The sequence below is a fragment of the Symphalangus syndactylus genome, chromosome 8, assembly GCF_028878055.3.
Source record: "Symphalangus syndactylus isolate Jambi chromosome 8, NHGRI_mSymSyn1-v2.1_pri, whole genome shotgun sequence".
Classification (NCBI taxonomy): Eukaryota; Metazoa; Chordata; class Mammalia; order Primates; family Hylobatidae; genus Symphalangus; species Symphalangus syndactylus.
In genome coordinates, this window is record NC_072430.2 from 145,107,761 (window position 1) to 145,120,750 (window position 12,990).

Below are 12,990 nucleotides of genomic sequence, written 5' to 3' on the forward strand. Positions count from 1 at the left end.
CTATTATAGGTGAAGGCCTATTAAATAAATGAAAAATTAATAAGTTTCCCAAACAGAAACCACCAAGGCCAGATGGCTTCACTGGTTAATTCCACCAAACATTTAAGGGAGGAATTACAGGAATTTTCCACAATCTCTTCCAGAAAACAGGAGCAGAGGGCTCAGCTCCTAACTCATTCTCTGTGGCTACCATCAACCTAATACCAAAACCAGATAAAGACGTTATCAAAAAGGAAAACTACAGACCAGTGTCTCTCATGAGCATTGATATAAAAATTCTCAACCAACTATTAGAAAATGGAATCCAATAATGTTGAACAATATTATACACTGCAAATGCTGGGCTGAATTATGTTCCCCCAAAACGATACTTAAAGTCCTAAACCCTGGTCCCTGTGAAGGTGAACTTATTTGAAAACAGTCATTTTAGATATAGTCAAGTTCAGATGAGGTCATTATGGTGGGCCCTAATCCCAAATGACTGGCGTCCTTATACGAAGAGGAGACGAGACTCAGAAACACAGATGCACAGGGAAGACGGTCATGCGAAGATGGAGGCAGAGTCTCGAGTGATGTGTGTACGGGACCAGGAACACCAAGGATGGCCAGGAACACTAGGAGCCAGGAGAGAGCCCTGGAACAGGCTCTAGTAGAGCATCGTGTGACAAATAGCAGGCCCTGAAGGAAATCAACACATTTTACCCCAAATATACTTCTTTGGTGTATTTTGAAGCGGCTGCAAAGCTGTCTCTTGTGGGGAAAATTACATTCTGCAGAGAATCTCCTTCTCTTACTAAATCTCTTCAGGAGAGTCTAGCACCTTTTAAGGGGTGATAGGAAGACATTTACCATCTGTTGTCTCTGAAGCCTGCTACCTGGATGCTTCATCTGCAAAACGAGAACCTTGGCTTCCACAACCCCCGACTTATGTTAACTCAAAGCATTTCTTCCTGTTGATTTCAACTCTGTAGACAAAACTTAACTTTTTCAACCAATTGCCAGGCAGCAACTCTTTGAATCTACCTATGACCTGGAAGCCCTCTCACCCCACCCCAGATGTCCTACCTTTCCAGACCGAAGCAGTGTATACCTCGCATGTATTGGCTGATATCTGCCTGTAACTTCTGCCCTCCTAAAATGTACAAAATCAAGCTGTGACCCAACCGCCTGGGCACATGTTCTCAGGACTTCCAGGGGCTGTGTCACAGACCATGCTCTTGAACCTTGGCAAAATAACCTTCCAAACTGATTGAGACTCGTCTCAGATGCTTTTTGGTTTACAATCTGTGGCCACCCACAGCTACTGTGTTACTTGTTAATCAAAATTAGTGACAGACACAGGAGTCTCAATCGATCAAGTTTTATTAAGCCAGAGCTTGAGGGTGTGTTGGGGAAAAACACAAGTCATAGACATGTCTATGTCCGATGTTATCCAAACAGGTTTTCATGAGGTTTAGAATTTACACATTTCCTTACAGGGGGAAGGCTTGTAGGAAGGCAGGTGGCAGAAGAATGGTTGACCTTATCTTGTCTTTGTTCTGTACCCAGGAAGATGAGCATCATCAGCGTGGAACCTGGCAGACTCTAGTTTTAGGAGCTAGACACAGAGTGCAGACCTAAAGCTATAATGGACACGTCGTTGTTTTATAAGCAGATAGGCGCCCTTGAAAGGCTGCAAGGTTTCCAGATGTTGGCAGTCTTTTGCCTTTCTCAGGTGGTCTGGCTAATGGATAATGCTTTGGCACAAGACTGTAAAGTGATGACTATTTATTTGGGTAAAAGATGGCAGTGTTGCGTGACTGTCTCCATGCTTAAACTTCCCTCTGGCATGTAGGGAAAAGAAAGAGAGATCAGACTGTTACTGTGTCTACATAGAAAGGAAAGACATAAGAGACTCCATTTTGAAAAAGACTTGTACTTTAAACAATTGCTTTGCTGAGATGTTGTTAACTTGTAGCTTCGCCTCGGCCACTTCGACCCAACCTGGAGCTCACAAAAACATGTGTTGTATGAAATCAAGGTTTAAGGGATCTAGGGCTGTGCAGGACGTGCCTTGTTAACAAAATGTTTATAGGCAGTATACTTGGTAAAAGTCACCGCCATTCTCTAGTCTCAATAAACCAGGGGCACAATGCACTGTGGAAAGCCGCAGGGACCTCTGCCCTGGAAAGCGGGGTGTTGTCCAAGGTTTCTCCCTGTGTGATAGTCTGAAATATGGCCTCGTGGGATGAGAAAGACCTGACCGTCCCCCAGCCTGACACCCGTGAAGAGTCTGTGCTGAGGTGGATTAGTAAAAGAGGAAAGCCTCTTGCAGTTGAGATGGAGGAAGGCCACTGTCTCCTGCCTGCCCCTGGGAACTGAATGTCTCGGTATAAAACCCGATTGTACATTTGTTCAGTTCTGAGATAGGAGAAAAACCGCCTTATGGTGGGAGGCGAGACATACCTGCAGCAATGCTGCCTTGTTATTCTTTACTCCGCTGAGATGTTTGGGTGGAGAGAAACATAAATCTAGCCTACATGCACATCCAGGCATGGTACCTTCCCTTGAACTTCATTATGACATAGATTCTTTTGCTCACATGTGTTTTGCTGACCTTCTCCTTATTATCACCCTGCCCTCCTACTACATTCTTTTTTGCTGAAATAATGAAAATAATAATCAATAAAAACTGAGGGAACTCAGGGGCCGGTGCCAGTGCGGGTCCTTGGTGTGCTGAGGGCCGGTCCCCTGGGCCCACTGTTGTTTCTCTATACTTTGTGTGTCTTCTTTCTTTTCTCAGTCTCTCGTCCCACCCAACTAGAAATACCCACAGGTGCGGAGGGGCAGGCCACCCCTTCAGCTCAGCTCAGGGCTCTGAGCAGCCCACACTCAGATAGGGGAGTCTGGCCCAGGCACTGAGGGGGTCCAGGTCCCCTCAGCCCAGGTCCTGCTGCTGGTGACCGCTGTGTGACCTCTTAAAAGTCACTGAACCCCTCACCATAAAATGCAGGAATTATTCCTGCGTAGAAGATGTTATATAATATCTTGGATTTCACAAACACCGTTTATTTATACAAAGTACAGAGCTTAGGGCTTCCCTCCCGGTGGAGATTTTCTAAATCTAGTGGTTGTTTCTTCAGGAATAATGATCACCCTCTTCCCCCACAGCATCCTGCCTTGGTGAAGCAGCTGCCACCTGCGTCTCCAGCCCGAGCCTGACCTTGCTTCCTGGCCCCCACCACTGGCTCACCTCCAGCCCTAGCCACTTCCCCAGGTCTGTCCCCAGCACCCACTACCCTGCCAGCCTGGAGGTTGCCTTCGGAGACCCTTGCAGCCCCCAGGGCGGAAGACCTTCTATCCTGAAGCTGTCTAGGGCCAGTCCCAGGCCAGACTCCCATCCAGGGAGCTCCAGCCCAGCAGAACCAGAGGCGGAACAAGGAGTGTTTGGTGGGGAGGCTGGGCAGAGCACGGTGGGGTCCCCAGGGCTCTCCCCTCACGCACTGTCTGCTGTTCACATGAGGATGGAGCCTACCTTCTCCAAGCAACTGCAGACAGAGAGTGGACATGAGGACAGGAAGGTCTGTCTCTTCAGGCCGGGAAAACAGGTCAGGGCGAGGGCTGGACCATGAGGAGGGACAGGCCAGCCTCAGAAGGTTCTGAACTCCAGGGCACAGAGTGGCCCTGATGACCCTGCCCAGAGACACAGTGGGACCGGGCAGAACCCTGCACCTGGACAGAGGAGCACTGACGCTACCATCCAACCCACTCCAAGTTCAGGTGGGCACTCAGGAAGGTACGGAGCCCCACGTCCTGCATGGCTCCAACCGGGTTGACAGTGGAGGGGCCTCCCACATGCTGAAGGCAGACCCCAGGGTCTGGGGCCACTGTCCTGAGCGTCGCCCCTCATGGGTGCCATGCTCGTGGCTGCTTCCACCCTACTCTGGCCTCCAGAACAGCTTATCCCGTTCACAGCTGTGGCCCAAAAGTGAGCCCAAGAGCTTTCCCTGGGGTGCTGGAGCATCTAACTGACCTGGGCCTGCATGTGGGTGGCCACAGTGGCCCAGCGTGGGGCAGCTCCACTCCACAGCTGCTCCCCTGTAGGCGCCCCAGGAGCAAACCCCTGTGCAAGGGTGAATGAAAGACAGTAAATCCGCTCCTCGCCCTCTCTAGGAAGCAGAGGGTCTTCCCTGTCCCACCCACTCAAGGGGTCCTCTGCTAAACGTTCAAGGATGTGGAAGGCCTGTCATTCAACACAGCCACTATGAACAAATTACAGAAATCTGCACTTAAATAAATCATATTAAGGTAAAAATTACCTAAACTCAAGACTTCCTAGTGATTTTTTATAACTATTTTTGGGGGTCGCTTACGTCTGTTGCCTCCGTATGGTGGAAATGCTGTGGGCGGCACTGCCCACCTCTCTCCACTCCGGTGGCACAGTGAGGCCCCGGGGCAGCTGGAAACCCACAGGTGCTGCAGACCAGGGCGTGACCTCCTGCTCCGCAGATTGTCTCTGTGTGGATTGTGACTTCAGGAGGGGATGGACGCTGTGTCCTAAAACAGAATGAAGGTGAACACACGCCAGGTCTGTAGCCTTTTCATGGTCAGTGGCACAAAACATGGAGGAAATATCCTTCCCGTATTTGAAAGAGGAATTGCTCAGGTGACAACATCATTGGCGAGTGAGTGCTGTCCTGACACACACGGTTAATGTCAAAGAAAATGGCAACCAGAGACTACACTGGCCAGTGAAGCCAGCGACACCTCTCCTGAGGCAGCCTGTGACTGAGTTTCCCAGTGAAGCCAGCGACACCTCTCTCAGGCAGCCTGTGACTGAGTTTCCCAGTGGCCATCTGATTTTGTCAGGACATGGGTCACTCGAAACCACAGGTTGGCCGAGGGCACAAGAGTTTGGCCAACACCAACTGAAGCATCCTGAGAGAGTCGGTGGCCACGTGGAATTTAGCGTAAGGGTGTTGCACGTATTGTTATTTTCTGTAACTTGTGTGCTACACGCTGTTTATAGTCATCCCTCAGATCCACAGGACACTTGTTCCAGGACCCCCTGAGGACACCAAAACCCAGAGATGCTCAAGTCCCTCCTATGAAATGGTGTTGCATCTGCATATAACCTAAGCACGCCCTCTGTGCTTTAAATCGCCCTGGATTACTTATCCTGCCCGATACAATGTAAATGCTACATACGTGGTTGGTACACTATGTTGTTTTTTACTTCTATTATTTATTGTTGTATTGTTAGCTTTTTTTCCTGAATATTTTGTCTCGGAGGCTGGTTGACTCCAAGGACGGGGAACCCAGGGAAATGGAAGGTTGACTATGGCACAACCTATCAATGCAGGAGCCCCCGCCGACCTGCAGGGGGCGCGCTCCGAGACCCACAGTGGATGCCTGAAACTGCAGACGGAACCGAACCCTGTAGACACTAAAGAGCCCCCAGTTACCTGCACGGGACATCTTCTGAGACCCACAGTGGATGCCTGAAACTGCGGACAGTACCGAACCCTGTAGACACTATGTTTTTTCCTATACATACATACCTATGATCAATTTTAATTTATAAATTGGATACAGTAGGAGATTAACAACAATAATAATAAAACAGAACCATTATAATAATAATATAGTGTTCACAGCTTCCCAGATAGAAGTTTCATTCTTACTTTAATCTTTATCTCAGCATAGGATTACTTTCCTCTCCTTATTGAGAGCTTTCACATTTTCACTTGAAGGAAGCATTTATAGCTTTTCTTTGGTGTATCTGAATTGCCAGCATCACTACTCTCGTGCTTTGGGGCCATTATTAAGTAAAAGAAGGGTTCCTTGAACACAAGCACTGCGACAGCTCGACGGTGGGTGTGACAACTGAGAGGGCTCCTAAGTGACTCGGGTGCGGGGAGTGTCTGCAGCACGAATATGCCGGACAAAGGGAGGGTGCAAACCCAGGTGGGGTGGAGAGAGATGCACAGATTTCATCAAGCTACTCAGGATGGCTTGCAATTTAAAACATATGAATTGATTACTTCTGGAGTTTTTCTCTAAATATTTTTGGACTGAAGTTGACCTCAGTCGTTGAAACCACAAAAATCGAAACTGCGGATAAGGGAGGCCTACTGTATAGACACGGAATTTGTTGAGAACTTGCGGTTAAACAGGTGCACATCACTGCTGCCCATGACTCTGGACACACATTCAAAGGAGAAACACTTACCCCTGGGGGCTTGGGGGGTCCTTCCTTCCCTGGGACATCCCCCAGTGAGCCTGTCTCAATGCTGCCGATGCAAGCTCTCCTGCCCCAGAGACACACTGAGGTGGCCTCAGGTGTCCATTTCCTGAGCACCCCATGGAGAACAGGTCCCACTGCCACTGGGGACCAATGCAGCCCAGTGCTCAGGGTCACCAGCAGTGAGGGCATCGCTGAGCCCTCTGTAGTTCAGGGAGGCTGAGGGACAGGGAGCTGGGCTGGGGTCTGAGCCTCCACCTGGCATTCCGCTGCCCAGAGCTGCCTTTCCTGCCCATCTTCTCATGGTGCCTCTGTAGCAGAGGGCAGGCTGACAGGTGCCAGCTGGACTCAGGCCAACTCAGAAGCACATGATGGTCCCTCCTTTCCTGACCCGGGCCGGACGCCAGACAAAAAGCCCTACTCCTAAAGCCCAGGGTCCTGGGGGCTGCCATCACCTGTGTTGGTGCCTCCTGTTTGCTCCTGGCCATAAAGTCCCTGCTGCCCCCTCCCGGGTTATTTTTCTGCCTGTGTGGGCCTGGACCCCCCGTCGCTCAGACTCTGCCCTCTGACCCCTCTCTGTGGCCTTTGGAACCAGGCTTCCGGAGGGAGGGGAAGGGGGACCTGGTGTTCTGGGCCCCTGGCTGGAGCCGGCTCCCTGTGTGGGTCTGACCTGGAATAGCGACCCCTGAGAGATGTCTCACGTAGAGAGCCTCCCACAATGGGAGGCAGAGAGAGTCCTGGTCCTCCCCACCCACCTGGATGCCCTGCAGGCGGCCAGGAAGCCACTGTGTCCTCTGAACCGGGAGCAGTGTCACCCCTGGCCCTTCAGGTGTCAGTTTGCTCCGTGGCGTGCTGAGCTTTCAGGCTTCAGGGTGGAAAGGAAATCGGAATTGGCATCTAGCTTTGAAATCTTCCTGAGAGCGTCTGTTCACAGGACCTGTCAGAATTAGGAGCCCAGAGCTGGGTTCTGAAGCGGGAGACCCCTCCTGGAACCACCCAGCCTTCCCCGCACGCCTGCCTCCCTCACTGTGGAGTCTTCGCTGTGTCCCTGCAAGTGTGTCCCTGGGGTCCCCGGCTGTCAGCATCAGCAGGCGTGAGGGGTCTGGGGCACCGGCTAAGACCCCTGCCTGGCCCAGGACCCTGGACGCCATGACCACGTGCACTTTCTCCAGCCCTCGAATCCCTCGCACCGGGAGCCTCCCCGAAAGACCAGGGCTGCGCTGTGCAGATCTCACGATGCCCTTCACTACGGGTTTATTTTGTTTTCCTAAAAATGGGGCCATGGCCAGTTGTGGGACAGGTTCAGGATCTCTAGTCCAGCACGAATGCTGCGCCTGGGAGCTGTGTCCCCGGGAAGAAAAGGCTGCAGGTCCCGTAGGGAGGAGCTCAGAAGGTGCCCCCACCAGCCGGGCCACCATCCCAAATCCTTACAAGCGCTTGGCCTTGGCTTTGGGTCCCTGTGAACTGCCCCACCTTCCCTCTGCCCAGGATGGGAGAAGCTCCCGCTGCCCCTGCTGACTGGGCCGTGGCTGGGCTCTGGGGACATGAGATTGCACAGCCTCATCCTGACCACCCCTGGCTGTTCTCACAGGGTCAGATGACGTGAGTGGCTCCCATGGGGCCCTCAGAGGCCAGCTCAGGGCTGGCCAGGGTCCCCTGCAGGGCAAGTTCCGGGGGCTTGCACACGACCTGGCCATGGCAGGGAGGCTGGACTCTGACTCAGGACCACCGAGGGAGCCCTGACGGTGCCCTGTTTGATGGTAACTGGGTCTCAGGTTGGCCCTGGGCCCTAACACCCTTCAGGACATGGGCGCTCTGACCTTCTACTCAGGCAGACACCAGGGGCTCAGGAAGGTCAGTCCTTCTGCGGAGCCCGTAGGAGGGGGCTGTGGGGGCTCCAGGCAGGGATTCTGGGGGAAGAGGGGTGGTTCTGGCTGCTCCCTTCCGGAGCTGTGGGCTGGGGCGCCCTGGGCTGGGCGGCTGTGTAGGGGGCCTCCAGGTTGTGACATAGGCCAGGCGGGCTCTTGGCCCAGGCGGAGGGGGTTCTGGGCAGGCTGCGATGGCTGAGAGAGGCCTGCACACAGAGCCCACCCCTTGCTTTCTGCCTCCAGTCCTGGCCCCATGCCCAGGGCCAGGAGGGCAACTCAGGTAGTGGGGGCAGCGTCCCAGGGGCTGGGAGACGGGCTGTGGTCCCCAAAGCATGGCCTTGTGCACCCCACCACCCCCACCACCCCTGTCTGTTGCCCTCCCAGTGCCAGGGATGGCCAGTTGCCTCCCACAGTCAGGCCTCTGTCCAGCTGGCTCCAGCGGCTACACTCCAGACCCGTGTGGCCCCCCCACCCCGGCCCCACAGTCTGGGCAGCAGGGGCAGCGTCACAGCCAGCCTCACCTCCGTGGGCTTTATTGCATTTCTCAGAGGGAAACACTGTCCAGGAGAGACATTTGGGGACTTTCCCAAAACGGGAGTGGGGGTTTCTACTCTGACTGCCCATCGCTAAGGGGAGGCAGGGCCTGGGGTGGAACCCTGGCAGCAGAGCCATGTTGTACCCAGAAGGTGGAGCCAGGGGCTGGGTGTGGCGTCTGGAGCAATTGGACATCCAGGTGGAAACACACAAAACCGCACCCTTACATTGTGAGAGAAGCCCGGCTATCTGGATGGGTGCCACTGATTTCACTTCAAAGGGACATCATGAAACTTCTGGGAGCAAACACGGGGGAATATTGCTGTGACCTGGGAACGCACAAACACTTCCTGAGCAGGGAGGAAAAAGCAGTGAGATGTACACTTAAAAATAATCAGTTTGGCCTTATCCGAAGGAAAATACTCTAGTTATCAAAAGACACTACAAAGAAAGTGACCAGGAAGTCTGGGGAGATACTGCAAAACAAATCCCACACAAAAATCTTGTATCCAGAATATAGAAAGAATTACCACAAATCAATAAAAAGATACACAGCCCAACTTTAAAAATGAACAGAAGAGATTGGAACGGACAGACGGTTCATGACTAATTGTTTAACACATTTTTGTCATGAGGGAAATGCAAGTTTAAGCCACGAAGAGATAGAACCGCACAATCAGCAGAAGAGATAGTTGTTAAATCTCGACACCACCGACTTTTAAAGACACCAAAACTGTCACACACGACTGGTGAGAGTTAAAATACTACAACCACTTCGGGAAAGGTTTGGATAGTCCCTTATAACGTTTTCACTCACCTGCCATATGAAAACTAGAAACGAAATCCTAAGCTCCCACACCAACAAGCTCAACAGACCCCTCTTGGCCAAGGGGATTCCAGAGAAATTTGAAAAACATGACAAAAATCCCGCCATGACAGAGTGGGAGGTGGGACCCGCCATGTGACAGCCCCTCCGTCTGTGATTGGGACACCACATTCACCAGCACGAAGGTGACCGTAAAGAGGCAACTGAGAAAACAGGTTCCTTGTGGCGATAAGACAGCAAATGATCAACGAGACCTGAGGCCCTGCCTGGCAGGGGTGGAGTCACGCACAGGACACGGAAAAGCAGAAACCAGGGGCTGCTGGCCAGGAGGGTTCTTTTTCTCTAGCAGCTAAACCAGCACTGGCCTCTAGGAAAGCCACACACTCACTCAGGTGCAGCTCAACCCCTCCAGACGCTGACACACAGCCCCACTCTTCTGTGCCACCAGCCCTAAGTTTGATTGGCCAAGAGGCTGATTTCTGCAATTCTGACCAGGGACCACCCAGCAGCGACTGGTTCTGGCTGGTTTCCAGGCGCCGTGCACTGAGCGCCTTGGTGTTGCTGCTTCACCTTTCCAGGCGAGGGCCTCATAGGAACACATTCAGATGTCACGTGTCCACCCCCAGGGGAACTTGGGACGCGTGTCACATGCATGTTTGTTCAGTATGCATGAGTGAGGACCCCTTCCTGAATGTTCATGGCTCCTCCAGCAACCCATGGAGCGTGTGTGCTTAGCCAACCTGTTCAGCATGAAGCTCCTGCCCCAACCCCTTCCTTCCAGGTGCCCGGCCCGGGCTCTGCCAGAGGCTGAGGTGCCCAGGGTGTCAGGACGGCCACCCTGAAGGCCCTACCCCTTTATTGGAAATAAAGTTTTCTTTCCAAATTTATAGATCTGGGATTTATTCAGTGGACATAGCTCACCCGGGGCATTTTAGGAATTTACCTAAAAGACATAAAAGTCTGCGTTTACAGAAAGAATAGACCAAAAAATGCTAATAGCAGCTTTATTCATAGTAGTAAGAACTAAAATCGACCCACATGTGCATCATCAGAAAAACGACCAAGCTGTGGCTCTTCATGACATGGGTTCAAGTCAGCAATGAAAAGGAAGAAAACTCTCAAACATGTTCAAGGGACATGAACCCTCAGGGACAGGGCCCTCCCACAAAACAGGCAGGTCCAACCCACGTGTAGCTCATGGTCCGGGTCCTCTGCAGGCTCCTGAGAGAAAGTGGGAAGCTAGAATCACAGAACCCACAAGAGTGGACCCTCCCGCTGGGGAAGGGCAGGGAGGACCAGAGGACTGGGGGATGATGAAGACGTTGCAGCTCCTGACGCTGGCGAGACTCACACTGCTGACACCTATCACAGTGCACGGGCTCACACGTAACTTTTGTGTGTTTCACGTTGTTTTCATATTCTGGTACAAGTTTGTTTTATTTCTCTAGAAAGAAGCAAGGGCTGTGAATGGTGATCAAATGTTCCTTCTCAGGTTTGCCTGTGCGTGGGGTAGAGGTGGGCCACGTGGACCCTCCCTGCTGTGAGCTCCGTGGAGGGTCAATGCAGATGCAGGGAGACTCTGGGGCCCGGTATCCGTGACACTGGACAAGGGGGTTCCCGCTGTGGAAGGAGGATTCGAGGTCTCCAGTGGTGTCGGATTAGAATATGAGGAATCCATCTGAGCTCATTCTCCATAGGATCCCACGAGGGAAGACCTGGCTTTTCCCTGTAAAGAGGCCAGGCTTCTATGGCTTCCAGAAGGTTCCTCTGCTCCTCTGAGAGGGCAGGGCACTTGCACAGGGGACAGGCAGCTGAAGGCACCCACAGCCCTACTGGAACCAGGGTTTCTCTGCCTCCTGGGGAGAGGTCAGTGGACGGGTTGGGGAGGGGGACAGGCAACCTTCCTGTTGGAGTCGCAGAGCCTGGGGCCTCCCCTCCTCCTTGGAGGCGACCAGACACCTTCCCTACCTGGAGGAAATTCTGAATCCCAGAACTGTAAAGGTCAAAACTGAAATAAAATCGCCCCTTGTTTTGTGAGCTGGTGCCTCCGCTGTGCCCTCAAACATGTCCCTTCCCTCCTGGTCTCAGTCTCCCCAACTGTGCCAGGGGAACGCCAGGTGGGACCCAACTGGGTTTCCAAAAATAAAAGGAAATCTAAGTCTCAGAGAAAGGGGAGCTGCAGGCCAAGTTGGGGGAAGACCCTCAGGTACTAGAATCGGTCCTGGGGGAGAAGCAAAGTGCTGCGGGGGGGACACCCAGCAGGTCCCACGTTCTGTACCCCGTATGGCCATGGCTGGTGTCCCAGTGCTTGGGTGCAGACCCAGTGGACAGGAGCCATGCTGCAGGGTGACAGACGGCCCATCATGGGGCCCGCAGGGCTCATGCCCCATCCCCTCCGGGTCTGGAGCTCTGGATGGTCCCAGCCCCAGCTCTCCCCCCGCAGACACCCAGGCTCAGCGCCTTCTCCATGCAGCTGTGGGCAGCTGGCCCCTCTGCAGGAAATTCAAGCGAGTGGCGATGGCACTTTTGGTTTTCATCTCTGGAAAGCGCTTTCGGGGCGGGAACGTGGGAGGGACGTTGATGTGAGGGGTGGTCCTGAGTTCTCCTGAGGGCAGGTGAGGGCAGTACAGGGCAGGGAGTGTGGGGCTGGGGCAGGGACTGCTGCCAACTCTTGACCAGAGGGGACACAGAGTAGGTGGAGGAGGGTCTCACCCAGACTGGACCCCAGGCAGGTCAACAAGCTTAGGGGTCCCTGCTGAGGTGGGGACACAGTGGAGGTGCAGGGAGCCAGGAATGAGAGGACCCTCCCATAGGCAGGGACGCAGCCCACGTGCAGGGGGCCTGGTCTAGGTGGGGACACAGCCAGGTGCAGGGAGCAGGGTCGCTCACTCAAGGGAAGACATCTACAGGTGCAGGCAGGAGGGAGCTTCACCTAGGCTGGGTCACAGAACAGGCGCAGGGGCCATGAGGGGCCGTCCCAGGCAGAGACACAATGCAGGTTCAGTGGTGGTCTCACCCCAGTGGGGACACAGTGCAGGTGCGAAAAGCATGGGGCCCTCACTGAGATGGGGACACAGCATCCATGCAGGGAGGCAGAAATGGGGGCCCTTGTTCAGGCAGGGACCTGGAGGGGGTGCAGGGATCTGGGAGACCCTGACTCAAGAGGCGCCAGGTGCAGGGAGCAGGTATTGGGGTCCGGGACCCAAGAGCACAGGTGGGAGTAGTGGAGCTCGGATGGAGGCTCTGAAGGGCTGGGCCAGTCTCCAGCGCCCAGGGCTGGCCGAGCATGGCCAGTGGGTCTGGGTGTGTCACATGACGGGATGATGCCAAGCTGTGGAGCAGGGTCCCTGTGGCCATCTTGGCGGTGCACCTGGGTGACAGCTGGTGGGGCGGGAGCTGGGGCTGCAGCTGTGGTGTTCCCAGAGGCCCAGGTGCCCTCTCCCACACTCCTGAGACCTCTGGGTTGTGGGAACCGGCCAGCTCCTGCCCTGTTCCCTCAGGTGTCCTGCAGGCACAGCTCCTCAGCAGGGCGCAGGCCG

At 53.8% G+C, this 12,990-nt stretch overlaps 1 long non-coding RNA gene across 1 annotated transcript; it reads right to left on the minus strand.

Annotated features, from left to right (window-relative positions):
- Positions 1–1,351: 1,351 nt before the first annotated feature.
- LOC129487289 (uncharacterized) lies at positions 1,352–7,166 on the minus strand. Its single transcript, XR_008659281.1, has 3 exons — positions 6,979–7,166; positions 4,353–4,536; positions 1,352–1,823 (listed from the first exon to the last, which is right to left on the minus strand). It is a non-coding gene; the product is annotated as an uncharacterized lncRNA (long non-coding RNA).
- Positions 7,167–12,990: the final 5,824 nt, after the last annotated feature.